Source organism: Vitis riparia, chromosome 18 (genome assembly GCF_004353265.1).
Source record: "Vitis riparia cultivar Riparia Gloire de Montpellier isolate 1030 chromosome 18, EGFV_Vit.rip_1.0, whole genome shotgun sequence".
In the NCBI taxonomy this organism is placed as follows: Eukaryota; Viridiplantae; Streptophyta; class Magnoliopsida; order Vitales; family Vitaceae; genus Vitis; species Vitis riparia.
In genome coordinates this window covers 35,557,075-35,569,531 of record NC_048448.1, presented here as the reverse complement: position 1 = coordinate 35,569,531, position 12,457 = coordinate 35,557,075, and the positions used below count along the sequence as shown (strand labels likewise).

The 12,457-nt window shown below is 36.1% G+C and overlaps 1 pseudogene; it reads left to right on the top strand.

Annotated features, from left to right (window-relative positions):
• Positions 1-1,939: 1,939 nt before the first annotated feature.
• Positions 1,940-4,781, top strand: LOC117906217 (annotated as a pseudogene).
• The last annotated feature ends 7,676 nt before the right edge of the window (positions 4,782-12,457 follow it).

The following is a 12,457-nucleotide window of genomic DNA, read 5'->3' as shown; positions in this document are numbered from 1 at the left end:
TTCTCTTAGAAATACGAAAAGTGTATCTTATTCCCTTAATAATTCTCAATATTCAACCAGCCCCCAAACAGTGATTAAGACTTTTTCACGTGAAGATAAAACTTATGATTGATCTTTTATTGTCCAATAATATCCTAATAATAAAAGAATTTTGATATAACTAATTTAATTTATATAAAAACCAAAAATTATTTTAAAAAATTAATTAAACAATTATTATGTCTTCAAAAATACTAATGGCATTTGTTCCAGGAGAAATTACTTTCGATGACAAATATCTAATTTCTCCCAATAAGGAAAAAGAAATGGTGGGAGAGGTTTAAGGACTCATAGTTTTGAAACATGGAGACTGATTTCTTCTTTTTATGAGGCTTAAATGATTGATTGTGGATTGAAATTTTACTCCTAAAATATGCATGTGGTTACGAGTTCTATAAGCTTACGACTTTAGATTTGCATGATTATCTTTCTTTGGATGAGATAGCTACGGAGAAGGGGCCTTTATTCAAACTGTTTGTCATATTCTCAACAAAGGAAGCATTTTATTTAAAACAGAACACTCTAAACCTATGTAAAACTAGCAGCCAAATTAAAGTTAGGCCATGTTTGGTACGAAGCCAAAGCAATTAGGCCCTATTTGGCGCAAAGCCAAATCACGAACATGTTTGGTACATAGAAATGAAGAGTAAGAATAGACATTTTATTCATTTTCTCATTCATTTTCATATTTAGATGATTTAAGTATAATAAGAATAAAATAAAAAATAATTTCAAAAGAAATAAAATCCCACTTATAAGTTACGATTCATCTCTAAAAGGACTTATTCTACTTCATTAGCACAAGTTATTTTTAAAAGTAAAAATAAAATAAAATTAGATAAGTTGTTTTAAAAATAATTTTTTATTTTGATTTTGTCAAAAATAAATTATAAATTCAATTTATATAATATAAAATTAATCTATTTCAAGTCTTATAAAAAATTAATTATAAATAAAATTTTCAAATAAATATTTTTTAATAAAATATGAATAGGATTATCATAATATAATCATAAATTATATTTTTAATAAATATAATAAAAATATGGATATTAACATCTTCTAAAAGCATAATTGATTTATTTTGTTAAAAATAAATAATAATAATTTAAATTTAATAATTACTAATACTATTTTTTTAAATTATTATACTTACTACTTTGTTTTAAAAAATTATTTCTCAAGAACAATAATAGATAGTGGTATTAATTTTTAAAAACAATTTTATTTTTAAATGAAAAGCCTAAATAGGTTTTTATTATTTAGCAAAAAAAAAAACTATCAAACATTTTCTTTTTTAAATGAAATAAAAAATTTATTTAAAATGATGTATTGTATAACAGATTTTTTTTTTCAAATAAAAATAAAAGATTAAAGATACTATAAATTATGATTAAAATAATGAAAAATAATAAAGTGATATTGGCTTTTTTTCTTAGATACATTCGAATATTAAAGTAAAAAAAAAAAAAGATAAATGAATAATATATTGAAAAATATAACTTTGTCTTTTTTCTTACAATAATTTTCATAGCTTTAAAAATAGTGATCTTTAATTTTCTTGCTATTATTTATTATTAGCTGAGTTGTATAAATTACATTATAATAGTTTCCTTTAAAACCAAAATAAAAATCAATCCATGTGGTTCCATGACACTATTGGGTGAAAAAAAAATCACTTAATTTTCATCTACAAGATCCTAGCCGCCACCTAATGTTTATGACTTGTTTGGATATTTTGAGTGAATTTAACCAAAGAGACACTAGAAGGCCAATAGTTTTCTTGTCATCAGTCTCTTCCGTGCACTACCCTTTCAAATCATGGGCCCCAAAACCAAACCAAATTCCACACACTTTTCAACTACATACAACCAATAAATGCCAATGCTGCCCTATAAATATGGAGCTTGCCAAGCTATTTCTTTCATACTTACCAATTCATCACTCAAGGTATAGAACTGTTCTATCATTGTTCCAAGGAATTAACATGTCTACTCAAGTCTCAGTGCGCATCTTCTCTAGCCCAGATTCCCAAACCCAAAAATCGTCCTGTGGCAAACTTTCACCCCAACATTTGTTGTTGCTAACCCTTACTGAAAAAGGAAGTGAAAAGGGAATTAACGGTTGTTGTTGTTGCTAACCCTTCGCAATTGCTGAACTTCATTGATGCAGTGCAACGTCTTGGGGTGGCATACCACTTTGAGCAAGAGATAGAAGAAGCATTACAACAAATTTGTAATAGTTTTCATGATTGCAATGATATGGATGGTGATCTCTACAATATTGCTCTTAGATTTCGACTACTAAGGCAACAAGGGTACAGTATTTCATGTGGTAAGAGACTAAGAAAAAAATGTTATGTTAAACCTTCTTATCATTTAAATCTTATGTTCAAGTGGTGATGTTTATGTAGGTATATTGAACAAGTTTACGGATGAATGAGGTAGATTCAAGGAAGCTTTGATCAGCGATGTAAGAGGCATGCTAGGCTTGTATGAAGCTGCACATCTGAGGGTTCATGGTGAGGACATACTTGCAGAAGCACTTACTTTCACCACCACTCACCTCAAGGCCATGGTAGAAAGTTTAGGATATCCTCTTGCAGAACAAGTTGCCCATGCCCCGAACCGGCCCATTAGAAAAGGTTTGGAGAGGCTAGAGGCAAGATGGTATTTATTTGTCTACCAAGTGTTGGTTTAAGGGTATGGAAACAAAGGATTGGCCCAAAAGACACAAACAAATAACATAATGAATAGTAAGAAAAACTTATCAGTTGAGGCGTAATAAGCACTGTCCTTGAAATAGATTCACCCTCTTCAAAAACAAACTCGGTGCACTAAGGTGCCAGTAGTCTACCTCCAGGATTTAATAGATTCAATAGTCAGATCTCGCCTTGGTTGCACTTTGTAAGTGAGACGTGTATAGTTTGGTTCTAAAAAAATTCATTCAAAAAGATGTATGGAAGACTATGAAAAACTCTCTGAAAAATTGGTATTCAAAAAATAAAAGGTGATCTGCTTTTATAGGTCACTAACACAGTGTTAATGGGACTCTACTTGTAATCAGAGGACTCAAAGTGGAATGGGATTCTACTTATAAGTGAAACGGGACTCTACTAGCACAATTCCAATGGGATTCTTCCCAAAGGTAAAAGACTAAGTCAAATCGAATAAAAATTTAAATAAAAAAAATATTTTGAATTTTGTAAAAATCAGCCAAATTTGCTAAAACACTTTTTCAGATTTACACTCTTCCTACACCAAGATGAAGCTTTCCATTATAAAACTTACTAGAGCTAGCAAAATTAGATTTCAATCTGATGCAGTCACTACACAAGGAAGAGCTAAGCAATCTTGCAAGGTTGGTTTTTAAATCACCCCACATGTACTTGGCCATTCCTATCACTTTGTTGTATGCTGGTAATATTAATGTCTTTTAGGTGGTGGAAAGAATTAGACTTTGCTACAAAGTTACCTTTTGCATGAGATAGATTGGTTGAATGCTACTTTTGTATACTTGGGGTGTATTTTGAGCCTCAATGCTTATGGGCTAAACGAATTCTAATCAAAGTAATTGCTATGACATTCATTCTAGATGATATCTATGATGCATATGGCACACCTGATGAACTCAAGCTCTTCATAGAAGTCGTTGAGAGGTTTGCTACTTGCACATTACCAACCTTGATTGTGTATAATATATGTATTTATATATACCTAAATCAAGGGTCATTATTTTATTTTCAGGTGGGATATTAACAGTATAGATTAGCTTCCAGAATACATGAAACCCTACTATGTGGCACTCTTTGATGTGTACAAAGAAATTGAGGAAGAGATGGAGAAAGAAGGAAACCAATATAGGGTTCACTATGCCAAAGAAGTAGTAGGACATCTTTAACTCTGGATCCCCACCTTTTGCATTGATGATATTTTATATGGTCTCATATATACATAGATATAACTTGGATGAATGTTCTTTAGATGAAGAATCAAGTTCAAGCTTACTTTGTTGAGGCTAAATGGTTACATGAAGAACACGTACCAACACTTGAAGAGTACATGTGTGTTGCACTAGTAAGCTTTGGATACTACATGATTGCAACCACATCCTTGGTGGGAATGGGAGAAATAGCAACAAAGGAGGCCTATGATTGGGTGACCAGCGATCCTAAGATTATGTCATCTTCAAATTTCATTGCGAGGCTCATGGATGACATCACATCACATAAGGTATGCAGAATATGTTATGCAAGTGGGGAGAATATAACACACTGGTTTTTTTCTCAACTTTTGCATTATACATGCAGTTTGAGCAAAAGAGAATTCATGTGGCCTTAGCCATTGAATATTACATGAAGTAATATGGTGTCTCTGAAGAACAAGTATACAGTGAGCTTCAAAATCAAATTGAGAATGCATGGTTGGATGTCAACCAAGAATGCTTCAAACCTACTACTATTCCATTGCCTCTCCTTGCTCCTATTCTCAATCTTACACGAGTTGCGGATGTCATTTACAAAGAGCAAGATGCGTACACACATGTTGGGAAAGTGATGAAGAATAACATTGCGTCGTTCTTCATTAACCCTATAATATGACCAAATGTAGTTGATTATCGTCCCCTATGTATTGCCTTGTGGAAGAAGTAATATCTAATAAATCATTATAATAAGGTGAGGGAACAATACGTAATAAATCATTGTAATATGGTAAGGGGGACACATCATATGTACCACCTAGTTTCTCGGGGTACATAGTGTTTTACTTTTGAATATTTCCTGAATATTTATATAAGAATATGTATTACTTAAATCACCTAAATATATTATTTGTTAGTGTCGTTCCCAATTGGAGTTAGGTTCATCCAACTTCACTGGAGTCAGGTAGACTGCTTCCTTTCTCCAACTCATGAACTTAGCCGATACAAAGTTATATGATAGCACCCAATTTTTCCTTTTGTACTTCTTAAGAAGTCCATCCAGTTGTACTGGAATCAGACGGACTTCTTCGTTGCACTAAAGGATGTCCGAACAGGTGGTTCGGGCATGCCCCTCCCAAACTTAAGTCAGTTAAGGATAACTCTAACTTATTTTTATGACAGAAAATGAGCGTATGTGCATGCCTACCTTGTTTGTGCTTTTTGAGGGGTTTATATAGAGCTGATGACACTGTCACTATAGTGCTGACTATACACTCTAGTCTTTCTTATAATGATGATTGCCCTTAGGGCGGTTGGGCAATCATATCAGATAAGGGCGGCTGATTGGTGCCATCTACTGACGTGTCAAAATCTCGGACCATGCAACTAATTGTCCATTTAGCTTGCCAATGTTTGGGATTATGTGTAACAATTAATTGACATTGACTTTTAGGTGTAAATGAAGTCTCGTCCGCCGCTTAGATGTCAGGCGTCTAATCCACCGCTCAAATGTCATGTGTCTAGGCCAACGCTCAGACATCAAGCGTAGTTGATCATGCATGCCAGAAATCCTAAGGACTTGATTGGACTGATTTTTTAGTCTAAAAGTCCAGCGAGTCCAGCCTGTCGATTCTGTGGAAGAAGAGAAACCTCTCACTTCTGGTGTCAGACATAACTTATCTTGGTCCAGACGAATTGATCCTAAACGGGTTACAAGTTTGTCCTGGTCGGCCAAGGGGTCTTGCGCTTGAAAAGGACACGTGAAGGGAAACCCCCCACAATGCCCCCTTAATCCGTCTACCTTTATCCAAATGAAGAGAAGATGTTTTTGGAGCATCCAATTAGTCTCCTATCTGAATAGGAATTCTGGGATCGTTTCCATATTCCAGACAATATCCCTATCCTTCTAATAAACGACAAGGCGTTATCCTCTGTTGACTTGCCTAACAACATGATATCTTTTACTAAGGAACAATTCATTATGGGGCTCCGTCTACCTATCCCCTCTTTCTTCAAGCAGTTCCTTCATTCTATGTAAATCTCTTTAGTTTTTCTTCATCCGAACATTGTCCGGGTATTGATGGGATGTAGTGTTCTGGACATGCTATTTCAGTTGGATCTCTCATTGCTGAAAGTTTTGTTTGTTTACATTGTCAAAATGAGCTGGAAGGAAAGGTTAAGCTTTTCTTCCCATATTCCTTTATTGCAACCGGTGACTGGCCTTCCAGATTCATGCAAAGGCTAGGTAAAGGGGCATGTCCTAGTCTCCGGTCCTTGGAGTGGTTCGTTTGAGGAACCAGACAGAGGCTTTTTTCCATAACATTCGTTGGAGATTCCAAGTAGGATATGCTTCTGTCACTTTCTCTATATTTTGCAATTATTTCTTCCTCGTTGTGAATTTATTGCTGATCCTTTTGTTTGTGTGATACAAGCAAGGAGAGGTGGGGACGTCTTGTAGAGTGGGTAGACAAGGCTTCTTTCACCTGCTCAACAAGTTGTTTGAAATAGATGCGTTCGAATGGGCTCCCAAAGTTCTTCTGTCAGACAAAACTTGCTAGCGCTGATCAATAATCCAAAGTCATTCATCATCCCTGTATTTCCTTGTTTGACTCCCTCGTCTTTGGTGTTTGGTGAACATTTCGTGCTGAAGGATTTGTCTTTCTATGAGGTTGCCCGTCTAGCAGATTCTGAGGCACGTTAGGCTCGTTTAGAGGAACAGGAGAAAAAACATCAGGAAAGGACATTGAGTCAAGCTTCGATTGTTGGTCGTCTATCCTCCACTTCCGTTGTCCGCCCTCTCACTAAAAAGAGGAAGAAACCTACTGCTCCGCCTATTCAGAGGGTAAGGACTCCGCCTCCTTCATCTTTATCCTTTTCATCAGCTTCATCATCTTCGTCATCTCCATCCTCTTCATCTTCCAGTGGTGAGCCAGAAGCATGGGTTGATCAAGTAGTGTCCCCTATTATTTGCGAGGAGGAAAAAGAATAGGACATGACTTCAAACTTGAGGGCCAGATTTCGTGAGAGGTAGCACAAACACTTGTCCAAATCCATTGTTGTCAATCCTACCCCCTCCAAGAAAGCTTGTTCAAAACCTACTTCAGTTCCTACGCTTGTGTCGATTCCTCCAACTATTGTTACAGTCTTCACCCTTGAGCTAGATGAGAAACTTCCTTCTGTTGATGAACATGTTTATCATGAGATGAAGAGACCCTTCATCAGCCTGGACAACTTCAGCAAGGAATCATTCAAATACATGACTTTTTTTTCTCCCAGTTCGAAGTCAACCTATGTCCCCAACCAGGAGGAGGTATCCAAGCTTTTGAAGTGAATCCATGTCTTCACCGAAAGAGAGTCTCTGGTACAAAACATGGGGGTACTCTTTCTAGCTACTTAGCAAATCTCAATCGAGATAGACAACAATCCTAGTCGATCTTTCACGATATGGCTTCTGTACGGCACTCCGAACATCGTCATTTCTCGCATTATGCCCATGTAAGACTATAATGCTTTTGAAACAACAAAAATGGTAAGTCACCTACCCTTTTATGCTCATTTTGCCTTAGCCTCTTGTTTCACAACGATTTCTCTATTGCCTCTTTAGGTGATAGTTGAAGTCTGAAACCTCATACGACAGCACGCTCCCCTTTTCTACCGATTGGAAACAATCAAGACCATGAGGGCATACTTTGCCCATAATATGGATGGGAATGAGGATCTTTTTGCCAACTTAGAGACGACGAAGAGCGAAATCGCTGCTTCCCAGAAGCTTGTTGAAGAAGGAGTCGGTTTGTTGAGGAAGGCCGAGGAAGAGAAGGAGACAGTTCAAGCTGAAGCTCGTCGGCAGGTTGAAAAGAAGGAAACCATGGCGGTCGACAAAAAAAAGGCTGAAGAAGAGGCTGCCCGGCTAAGGCAGGAGCTACAGGATCTCCGAGCGGGGTTTGCCTCTCAGAAAGAAGACTTGGAGGTTGACTACCAAAAGCAAGTGGATGACATGTTCTTGTATGACTATCGTTGTTGTATGAAGAAGCATGGCATCATCCATGATGCTCCCAATTTTCCTTCAGATGACGAGGATGAGTTTCTAGGCGACCTTGCCCAGGAAGGAGGAGATGTTTTCAAAGGCGGTCCCTCTGGTGAGTAGGCTTGATCTTTTGTTTGTATTTATTTATTATGGATGGACATGGCCTAGACTGCTACATCTATAAAGACAATGGATGCTTTATTTATTCAAATATATTTACTTTAGCCGTTTGTCTCTCATACATTGTTTTCATAAGCAAACTGTATTGAAAGTATTGCTTTAAATTGGATACATTCCAAGAGCAGAGCAGGGGTACATCATCCAGTGTTTGAAGATGGTATGCCCCTGAGTCTCTAGCCTTAGTTACAACATATGGCCCTTCCCAGTTAGCTTGAAGCTTTTCGGTTCCTATTTCGATTGTGTTCTCAAAGATTCTTCTATGGACTAAAGTTTCTAGCCGAAAAAACCATGGTCGTGTTTTTTTGTTGTAATGAGCGATCGTCTTTTGATGGTAAGAAACCATTCGAATAGTTATGTCTCCTAGCATTTCATCTGCCCAATCCAGTTGTCTTATGAGTTCTTCATCATTGTTCCTCTGATCTTATACAACTGTTTTAGCGGTAGGCATGTCAATTTCAATTGCAATAATGGTCTCCATCCCATAAGCAAGGCAAAAAGAGTAGCTCATGTTGGCCTTCTGGATGTCATTCTGTGAGCCCATAAGACTCCGAGCACTTCGTCCACCCATTTCCCTTTGGCTCCTTCCAACATTTTTTTTAATGCATTCAGTAGGGTTTTGTTTATTGCCTTAGCTTGCCCATTACTCTATGGATAGCAAGGTGTTGAATACAGATTCTTGATATTTAACTTCGAACAAAAAGTTCAAAAGACGTTACTATCAAACTGTGGCCCATTTTCCATAACGATTGCTCACAAAACTCCAAATCAACATATAATGTTTTTCTAGATGAACTTGAAGACATCCTTATCTTTGATGCTAGCATAGGCTTCTGTTTCCACCCACTTGCTAAAATAGTCAGTTGCAACAAGTAAAAACTTCTTTTGTACTATTGCAACAGGCAAGAGACAGATTATGTCAATCCCCCACTACGCAAACAGCCAAGGGCTTGTGACCAGGCTAAGGGCTTCAGAATGTACACGAGGAATGGGAGCGTGTCTTTGACACCAGTCACATCTCTTAACATAGTTTTTAACATTTTGCTTCATGGTGGGCCAATAGTACTCTTGCATGTAAGCGTGATGTGCCAAGGTTCGTTCACCTGGATGATTTCTATATACGCTTTCATAGAGTTCGGCCAGGACATACTTGGCTTCTAGCTTGCTCAAACACCTTAGGTATGGTTCTCTAAATGATCGTCTATAAAGCAGGTCATTGATCAAAGTGAAGTGGGTTGTCTGCACACAGAGTTTGTGCACTTGCTTCCCGTCTTCTGGTAATTCCCCCGTCTAGAGGTATTTTACGATGTCATGCATCCAGCCGAGGTTTACTTCATTAGTACTGCATACTAGTTCGGGTGTGATTGAGGGCGTGGCTTGGAGGTAAATAGGCAACATCATTGCCTCTTTTATAAAGAGAGTGGCAGCTCTTCCGGCCAATGCGTTCGCCTTCATATTCTCATTTCGAGGTACCGATCTAACAATCCACTCATCTAGCTTTTTCAACCGATCTTCCACCATGGCGAGGTGGTAAGCCATGCTCTCATCCATTACTTCATACTCTCGTTGAATTGGCCCAACAATTAGTTAAAAGTTGCTTCTAATTTTCAACCTTGTTGCAGCTAGTGTTAGGCAAAATCTAGCCCAGCTAGGACAAATTCATATTCTACTTTCGTACCATCTCTCACAAAATTCATACACTCTCTCACAAAGTTCGTACCATATCTCAGAAAGTTTGTACCATCTCTTAGAAAGTTTGTATCATCTCTCAGAAAGTTTGTACCATCTCTCACAAAGTTCGTACCCTCTCTCACAAAGTTCGTACCACATCTCACAAAATTCGTACCACATCTCACAAAGTTCGTATACTCTCTCACAAAGTTCATACCATTTCTCACAAAGTTCGTACTTCCTCTCACAAAGTTTTTACCCCCTCTCACAAACTTCGTACTCTCTATCACAAAGTTCATACCATGTCTCACAAAGTTCGTACAATCTCTCACAAAGTTCATACCCCTTCTCACCTACCATATCTCATAAAGTTCGTACCTCATCTCACAAAATTCGTACCATATCTCACAATGTTCGTACCCCATCTCACAAAGTTCGTACCCCCTCTTACAAAGTTCGTACCACCTCTCACAAAGTTTATACCCTTCTCTCATAAAGTTTGTACCCCATCTCACAAAGTTCATACCCCATATCACAAAGTTCGTACCCCATATCACAAAGTTCTTACCACCTCTCACAAAGTTCGTACAATCTCTCGCAAAGTTCCTACCATCTCTCACAAAGTTCGTACCATCTCTCATAAAGTCCGTACCATTTCTCACAAAGTTTGTATCATCTCTCACAAAGTTCGTACACACTCTCACAAAGTTCATACCATCTCTCACAAAGTTCGTACCCTCTCTCACAAAGTTCGTATCACCTCTAACAAAGTTCGTACCACATTTCACAATGTTTGTACCCCATCTCACAAAGTTTGTACCCCCTCTCACAAAGTTTGTACCTCCTTTGACAAAGTTCATACCCTTCTCTCACAAAGTTTGTACCCTATCTCACAAAGTTTGTACCTTGTCTCACAAAGTTCGTACTCCTTCTCACAAAGTTCGTGCGTCGTCTCATAAAGTTCATACACACTCTCACAAAGTTCGTACCACCTATCACAAGTTCGTACCATCTCTCACAAAATTCGTACCCTCTCTCACAAAGTTCGTACCCTCTCTCACAAAGTTTGTACCCCATCTCACAAAGTTTATACTCTCTCTCACAAAGTTCGTACCCTCTCTCACAAAGTTCGTACCCTCTCTCACAAAGTACGTTCTATCTGTCACAAAGTTTGTACCACATCCCACAAAGTTGGTACCCCCTCTCACAAAGTTCATACCACATCTCACAAAGTTTCATACAATCTCTCACAAAGTTCATACCATTTCTCACAAAGTTCATACCATCTCTCGCAAAATTCGTATCATCTCTCACAAAGTTCGTACCCTCTCTTATAATGTTTGTACCCCCTCTCACATTGCTCGTACCATCTATCACAATTTTCATACCCCATCTCACATTGTTCATACCTTCTCTCACAATTTTCGTACCCTCTCTCACATTGTTTTCCTTCTTCAAGATATGTAAAACTTCATCTTCAAATTTAATCTACAAATAAACAAAATAATAATATAAAAATATTGATGACAATTCATAACAAATGACTAAATTGTCTCAATTTGATTAATAATAACTCATAAAAAAAATTCAAAAATCTAAATGTTATAAAGCATTACATATTTAAATGTCATTTAACATGACATTTATACCTACAACAATTATATTTAAATGAAAAAAAAAAAAATCAAATGTTACCTTTTAACACTTGTAATCACTGAACATCCTTCATATAATGTCTTCTTCAAGACATATAAAACTTTATCTTCAAATTTAATCTATGAACTTACAAAAAAAATGATATAAAAATATTAATAACAATTTGATAACAAAATTTAATAATAAACTCATAAAAATTCTAAAATTAAAATTTTATAAATCATTACATATTCGTTATTTAACATCACATTTCTACCTACAAAATTTATATTTAAATAAAAAACGTCAAATATTACCTTTGACACTTGTAATCACTTGAAATCCTACATCTTTTTCATATAATAGAAATTTTAAATTTTCTCTCTCAAAAAGTTTCAAACTTGATCTTTAAATTTGATTTATCAAAACACATCTTACATAGTTTATAATATGGTAGTTGAAATTATTTAATTTTCATATTAAATTAATATCCCTTTTTGTATATATGAATAATGAGAGTATAAGGATAGTTGGTAGAATTTTCCTTTTTTAGATAGAGTTATATAGCACTAAATAACAAATTATATTTGATATTTAATAATAAATTATAAAAAAAAAATTATAATATTTAGATATATATGAATTGTATGTGATTATTTTTCACCAACAGGCCACCTTCACCGGTTTGATAAGTTTTGAAATTTTTTTTTAAGTGGGTAGGTAGCCAAAATAAAGAGTGGGTACGATATATATTTTGTCTATATTCTGTAATTAGTGGCTGAACGATAAGATGCCTGTTGGTGAAAGAGATGCATGTACGTCGTCTTAAAAGATGTTGTTTATATCAAACAATATATATTTGTCTATGTTCTGTAAGGGGCTGAATGATCAGATGCCTGTTGGTCAAAGAGATGCCTGTACGTTTGTCTCAAAGATGCTTGTTTATATCCAAGAAACAAAAGATTCACATAAAAAAAAATGATGCTTAGA